Source organism: Schistocerca serialis, chromosome 11 (assembly GCF_023864345.2).
Source record: "Schistocerca serialis cubense isolate TAMUIC-IGC-003099 chromosome 11, iqSchSeri2.2, whole genome shotgun sequence".
Lineage (NCBI taxonomy): Eukaryota > Metazoa > Arthropoda > Insecta > Orthoptera > Acrididae > Schistocerca > Schistocerca serialis.
In genome coordinates, this window is record NC_064648.1 from 134,565,789 (window position 1) to 134,572,670 (window position 6,882).

Genomic DNA, 6,882 nt, shown 5'->3' on the forward strand with positions numbered 1-6,882 from the left:
AAACGACGCCTCGCTTGGTGTAAGGAGCGTAAACATTGGACGATTGAAGAGTGGAAACGCGTTGTGTGGAGTGACGAATCACGGTACACAATGTTGCGATTCGATGGCACGGTGTGCGTATGGCAAAAGCAGCGTGAAAGTCATCTGCCATCGTGTGTAGCGCCAACGGTGAAATACGGAGGCAGTGGTGTTATGGTGCCCCGCCCCCCCGGGTTGGTTTGCATGGCACAGGCCTAAATTGATGTTTTAAGCATCTTCTTGCTTCCCACTTTTGAAGAACAATTCCGGGATGCCGATTGCTTCTTTCAACGCGATTGACGCCTGTTCATAATGCACGGTCTGTGGCGGAGTGGTTACACGACAAAAACAACCGTGTAAATGAGTAGCACAGACTCCTGACGTGAATGCTATAGAACATCTTTGGGATGTTTTGGAACGCCGACTTCGTTCGAGGCCTCACCGACCGACATCGATAGCTCTCTTCAGTACAGTACTCCGTGAAAAATGGGCTGCCATTCCCCAAGAAACCTTCCAGCACCTGCTTGAACGTATGCCAGCGACAGTTGTAGCTTTCATCGAGGCTAAGGGTGGGTCAACACCATATTGAATTCCAGTATTGCTAATGGATGGCGCCGCGATCTTGTAAGTCATTTTCTGGCAGGTGCCTGGATGCTTTTGATCACATAGTATATCTGTTCTCAGTTTCCAGATGGCTGGTTCACATCACGATTAGAAATGGTAAAAGGGCCAACTTCTGTCTTCTGAATGTTCCTCACGCGTTCTGAAACAGAAACTGATATAACTGGCAGCTGTCAAGAACGTTCTACTTCGTTATCTCAGTTCCAGTGACCTGTTGCGCATTATCTGAAACAGTATTCCCTTAATGCCGAAATAATATCTTTGATTGTACGTCACGAGGTGTGGATAACAGTACCGCAGGTATCAACGCCTTTCTGTTATCATGAAACCGTAGCGTTACAGACCATACTGCATATACAGGGCGTTTTACGGTCCATATTTTCAGCTTTGGAAAGTGAGACAAGGAGACGAGATACTGGCAGAAGTAAAGCTGTGAGTAGCGGGTGTGAGTCGTGCTTTGGTAGCTCAGTTGGTAGAGCACTTGCCCGCGGAAGGCAAAGGTCCCGAGTTCGAGTCTCGGTCGGGCACATAGTTTTAATCTGCCAGGAAGTTTCATAGTGAAACAATTGTTTGCATGCAAAAGAGACGGAACGTTGTTGGTGGAGGAAAGCAGAGAATTAAGAAGGCCCTAGACGGTTAACAATATTGCTCAATAATATTGTATAATATTATTGACGTTTTCCAAAGGTTGCTGAATAATATAGTCAATTATGTTGTGGAATAAAACTATGACACGAAATGCTGGACGATAAAGAAACGCCGCTGTGATAATAACTTTACTTTGTTGCAAAGAGAAAAGTGCGTTGTATGAAAAACTGGTTCAAGGAACTTCAAAGATCACTAACGATAACTTGTTTATAGAATTCAGGTTGCAAAAAGAATTGTTTGTATGTTAATGGTCCAGTGTTTGATACATGCTTGGAAATGGTTCTCCCCGTTCACTGGCATCCTCACATACGGACAGTTGCACCCTCCACCATTGCCCCCACCATCGGATAAATTAATGCAGATGTCCATATCCGTATCATAAAAAACAAAACAATGCAATAAGACAGGCCATTCCATGAATTCAGTACTTATCTATGACGCTACGATACCTTGCTGCTTGAAATTATTTTGAAGACTTACATTAAGCGCAGTTTCACATTAAAGTATTAGAGTCAGTTGTGGAATCATGTCACACAATAATTCGCTCACTAAAGGATTCTAGTCGCTAAAGTAATTGTACACATTTTTGGTTTGTATCTTTCAATTGTAACTTTTTAGTAAATAAATTTTATTAAAAGATCTTCCTTCTTGGCCGTTTTCTGTATTTTTCCGACCCACAAATCATACGATTCATCAGTCTTAACACTTCTGTTTTTGTGCTCACCTGCCCTAACATTCCTCAATCCAGATAATGATTTATGTACATTTCAGTGCACTGGAACACTAAGGCTCTTTCGTTTTGTTTTGAATAGATTTTCCACACAACAAAGCTAGTCTCCTAGATTAGTATAGGAGGTGAGAGGCTGCCAAGGATATTGTAAATACTGTCAACAGGTGGCTCAAGACCTCTAGACGGCGCAATGTATATCGAAAATTGTGTAATTTCTCAATTTCAGTTCTGACGGTGAATATCACTGCACATACGGAACATATTGTCAGTACACACTGAAGAGGCAAAGAAACTGATAGACCTGCCTAATATCGTGTAAGGCCCCAGCGAGCACGCAGAAGTGCCGCATCACGACGTGGCATGGACTCGACTAACGTCTGAAGGAGTGCTGGAGGGAACTGACACCACGGATACTGTAGGGATGTCCATAAATCCGTAAGAGTACGAAGGGGTGAAGGTCTCTTCTGAACAGCACGGTGCAAGGCATTCCAGATATGCTGAGTAATGTTCATGTCTGGGGAGTCTGGTGGCCAGTGGAAGTGTTTAATCTCATAAGTGTGCTCGTGAAGTCACTCAGTAGCAATTCTGGACGTGTGAGGTGTCGCATTGTCCTGCTGGAATTACCAAAGTCCATCGGAATGCACAATGGACATGAATGGATGCAGGTGATAGGATACTTACGTACGTATCACCTGCGAGAGTCGTATGTAGACGAATCAGGGGTCCCATATCACTCCAACTACATACACCCCAGACCATTACAGATCCTCCACCAGCTTGAGCTTTCCCGTGCCGACATGCAGCGTCCACGGATTCATGGTGTTGTCTTCATACCAGTACACGTCAATCCGCTTGATACAACTTGAAACGAGACTCGTCCGAGCAGGCAACATGTTTCCAGTTATCACCACTCCAGTGTCGGCGTTGACAGGGTCAGACGAGGCACAAAGCTTTGTGTCGTACAGTCATCCCGAAAACTAATATCGATGATGTTTCGTTGAATGGTTCGCACGGTGACACTTGCTGATGGCTCAGCATTGAAATCTGCAGAGCAATTTGCGGAAGGGTTGCACTTATACCACGCTGAACGGTTTTCTTCAGTCGTCTTTGGTCTCGTTCTTGCAGGATCTTTTTCCGGCCACAGCGATGTCAGAGATTTGACGTTTTACCGCATTCCTGATATTCATAGTACATTGGTGATATTGTCGTACCGGAAAAATCCTCACTTCATCGCTACCTCGGAGATGCTGTGTCTCATCGCTCGTCCGCCGACTATAACACCACGTTCAAACTCACTTATATGTTGAAAACCTGCCATTGTAGCATCAGTAACCGATCTAACAACTGCGCCAGACACTTGTTGTCTTACACAGGCGTTGCCGACCGCAGCACAGTATTCTGCCTGTTTACATATCTCCGTATTAGAATACGCATGCCTACTCCAGTTTCTTTTGGGCTTCAGTGTAATTGAGCATCGAGGGGGAGCTTCAGACCGCTGCAAAATCTGGACGCCACGACTACCAGCTTATGGCAGGCACCATTCTGGCTACAACCATTGCCTGTATTGCGGCGTTGGACTGCCACCCTCTGCTATCTACAGAACTACTTCATACGAGCTAAATTGAGTGCAAAGTTGGTAGAGGAGTTGTCGACTGGCAGAGCAGTCCAGCACTCGCTCAGTGTGTCAAGAAACTGTGAGAGGGAACAGGATGAAAGGTGGCTACATTGAGTCACAGTTCCAGAGATTGCGCCAAAGATTATTATTTCGCCACCTCCACTGGGGCAGTAGAAGTTCAGAGGTTGCGGTGGGCAGTGCTTGTTGAGAGGATGTCGAGAGCAGTACTAGTTCAGAGGATGTCGTGTGCAGAGTTGTTCTGTTGGACGAGACAGTAGATGCTGTTCGGTTGGTGTAATGTATAGAAGGAAGATATTGCAATGATCACAGTGTATTTTTCGTCAATATATATGGAGGTAACAAAAAAAATTATTTCACATTAATGACAATGCGTCTTGGTCACAGGTTCAGTCAACGAAGCATCTGGCTCGTGTTCATGTATTAGACTTAGACTTGTAATTGTGGTTTCTATGTGTAATTGTAGTTCAAATGGTTCAAATGGCACTGAGCACTATGGGACTTAACTTCTGAGGTCATCAGTCCCCTAGAATTTAGAGCTACTTAAACCTAACTAACCTAAGGACATCACACTCATCCATGCCCGAGGCAGGATTCGAACCTGCGACCGTAGCGGTCGCGCGGTTCCAGACTGTAGCGCCTAGAACCGCTCAGCCACTCCGGCCGCCGGTAATTATAGTATTTCTGGTTTTTCAATTAGTTCATTGTAAATGGTGTTTAAAATATCTTGTCTTATTGAGGAAGAACCGTGCCAGATACATACATGTACGTTGAATCACACTTCCACACACAGAACAGTTATACTTGTGCTTTGTTGTTTCGTAGCTTTTATAGTTGCACGGGACTTAATTAATCAATTGTGTTAACGGAAAATTCCTTTCATTCTTTATTGTTATTTTATACAGTCAGATTGCGTATTAATACTAGTCAGCCGGCCGAAGTGGCCGTGCGGTTAAAGGCGCTGCAGTCTGGAACCGCAAGACCGCTACGGTCGCAGGTTCGAATCCTGCCTCGGGCATGGATGTTTGTGATGTCCTTAGGTTAGTTAGGTTTAACTAGTTCTAAGTTCTAGGGGACTAATGACCTCAGCAGTTAAGTCCCATAGTGCTCAGAGCCATTTGAACTAGTCAGGGCCAACACAGCTACTAAAATTATGGCATAATAATTAAGCCCCCATGCAAGAACGAGCAGCTCGCGCATGGCCTCAACCCACCTCAGAGTCAGCGGAAGGCGTCGTCAGGAAGCGAACCCCGTCCCCGCGGAGAGCGCACAGAGCGATCCGCCAGCTTCTGGACTCGCAGTGCGGGCGGGAACGGCCTGGCCTCCACCACAGCTGAGTCTCGTGTATAGGTGAGGGCGGCGACTGAGACCACGTGGTGTCCCGCACGCGCTACTCGTGTGATCGTAAGAAGACGGCGGGTCATCTCTTATCTCGAATGTTCATCGCCAGGTGTGGCAATCGCAAATCAAGATTGCTCCGCGTGAGTCGGCTTATGTAAGACGTGTATCGATTACTCGATGGACGTTTGTGATAAGGGGATGCATCGGCTCCTCATAAAACGTCCGTAAAGGACTATGTGGAAGGACTGAACCTTGGGGGAGGGAGAACTTCATTCACCTTTCATTGCACACAAAGTTTTACTCATGTATACAATTGAGTCAAGCACCAACTGCAGGACAAATCACGAAGATATGTAAATATTCTAATAACAAGTGAAACAAAAGAAAAAACTTTCATATAAACATAGGTCCGCAAATGTTTTGTTATGGAGTTAGGGCTTATAAAAGATTTTGCCTGAAATTTTGTAACTTCGCTAATACGAAGCCATCGCTAAACAGTACGAGGTTAAAGCACGATTTCAGTTTATTTTTTTTGTTATTGGATTGGTCCCAGACATGTATCTGTTGTAGTTTTCCAGAACATCCAGAGAAGCAGAGGTGTAATTTCGTGAAATTTTTAATTTATTAACTAAAACTAAACTGAACCAAACTCTGTCCGAACAGGCCTTGGAAGGTCGAGTGGTACCGACCGGCCGCCGTGTCATCCTCAGCCCACAGGCGTCACTGGATGCAGATAAGGATTAAATGGCTCTGAGCACTATGCGACTCAACTGCTGAGGTCTTAAGTCCCCTAGAACTTAGAACTACTTAAACCTAACTAACCTAAGGACATCACACACATCCATGCCCAAGGCAGGATTCGAACCTGCGACCGTAGCGATCGCGCGGTTCCAGACTGTAGCGCCTAGAACCCCTCGGCCACTCCGGCCGGCACTGTGCATAAGGAGGGGCATGTTATCAACACACCGCTCTCCTGGCCGTATGTCAGTTTACGAGACCAGAGCCGCTACTGCTCAGTCAAGTGGCTCCCCAGTTCTCCTCACAAGGGCTGAGTGCAATCCGCTTGCCAACAGCGCTCGGCAGACCGGACGGTCACCCATCCGAGTGCTAGCCCAGCCCGACAGCGCTTAACTTCGGTGGTCTGACGGGAACCGGTGTTACCACTGCGGCAAGGCCATCGGCTACTTTGTTAACTACTTGGCCCAATTTGTTTTTTAAATTCCAGACAACTGCACGAAGTTTTCGACAGAAGTCGATGAGAATTTTATTTGGGAAAAATGATGGTAGTAACTTTAATTGATACTGTAAGAATGTGTCAGATAATCTGCATTTATTTATAATCAACAAGCTTCAACACTTACTATGTGGTTTCATTTATAAACACTGTTGTTATTATGTTCTTTCACTGAACAATACAGAAAATTAACTCGTTTCAAGGTTAGGAAACGACTGAAACAACTCACTAACGGTTGCCGACAACGATATAAACGTTTCTACATTGTTTATGGAAAGGAAACCAATTTACTTGTATAATAACCTTTGCTTCTCTGGATGTTCTGGAAAACTACTACAGATCTGAGACATGTTTTATTACAGTCACCGCCAGCCGAAGTGGCCGTGCGGTTCTAGGCGCTGCAGTCTGGAACCGCGAGACCGCTACGGTCGCAGTTTCAAATCCTGCCTCGGGCATGGATGTGTGTGATGTCCTTAGGTTAGTTAGGTTTAACTAGTTCTAAGTTCTAGGGGACCAATGACCTCAGAAGTTGAGTCCCATAGTGCTCAGAGCCATTTGAACCATTTTATTAGATTCACCAGACCAATAATAACAAAATAAGTGGAAATCGTGTTTCACTTTAACCTCGTACAATTTTGGTGATGGCTTCATATTAGC

The 6,882-nt window shown here is 45.2% G+C and overlaps 1 pseudogene; it reads right to left on the reverse strand.

Moving 5' to 3' along the window:
* Positions 1-6,055: 6,055 nt before the first annotated feature.
* LOC126427467 (5S ribosomal RNA) lies at positions 6,056-6,173 on the reverse strand (annotated as a pseudogene).
* Positions 6,174-6,882: the final 709 nt, after the last annotated feature.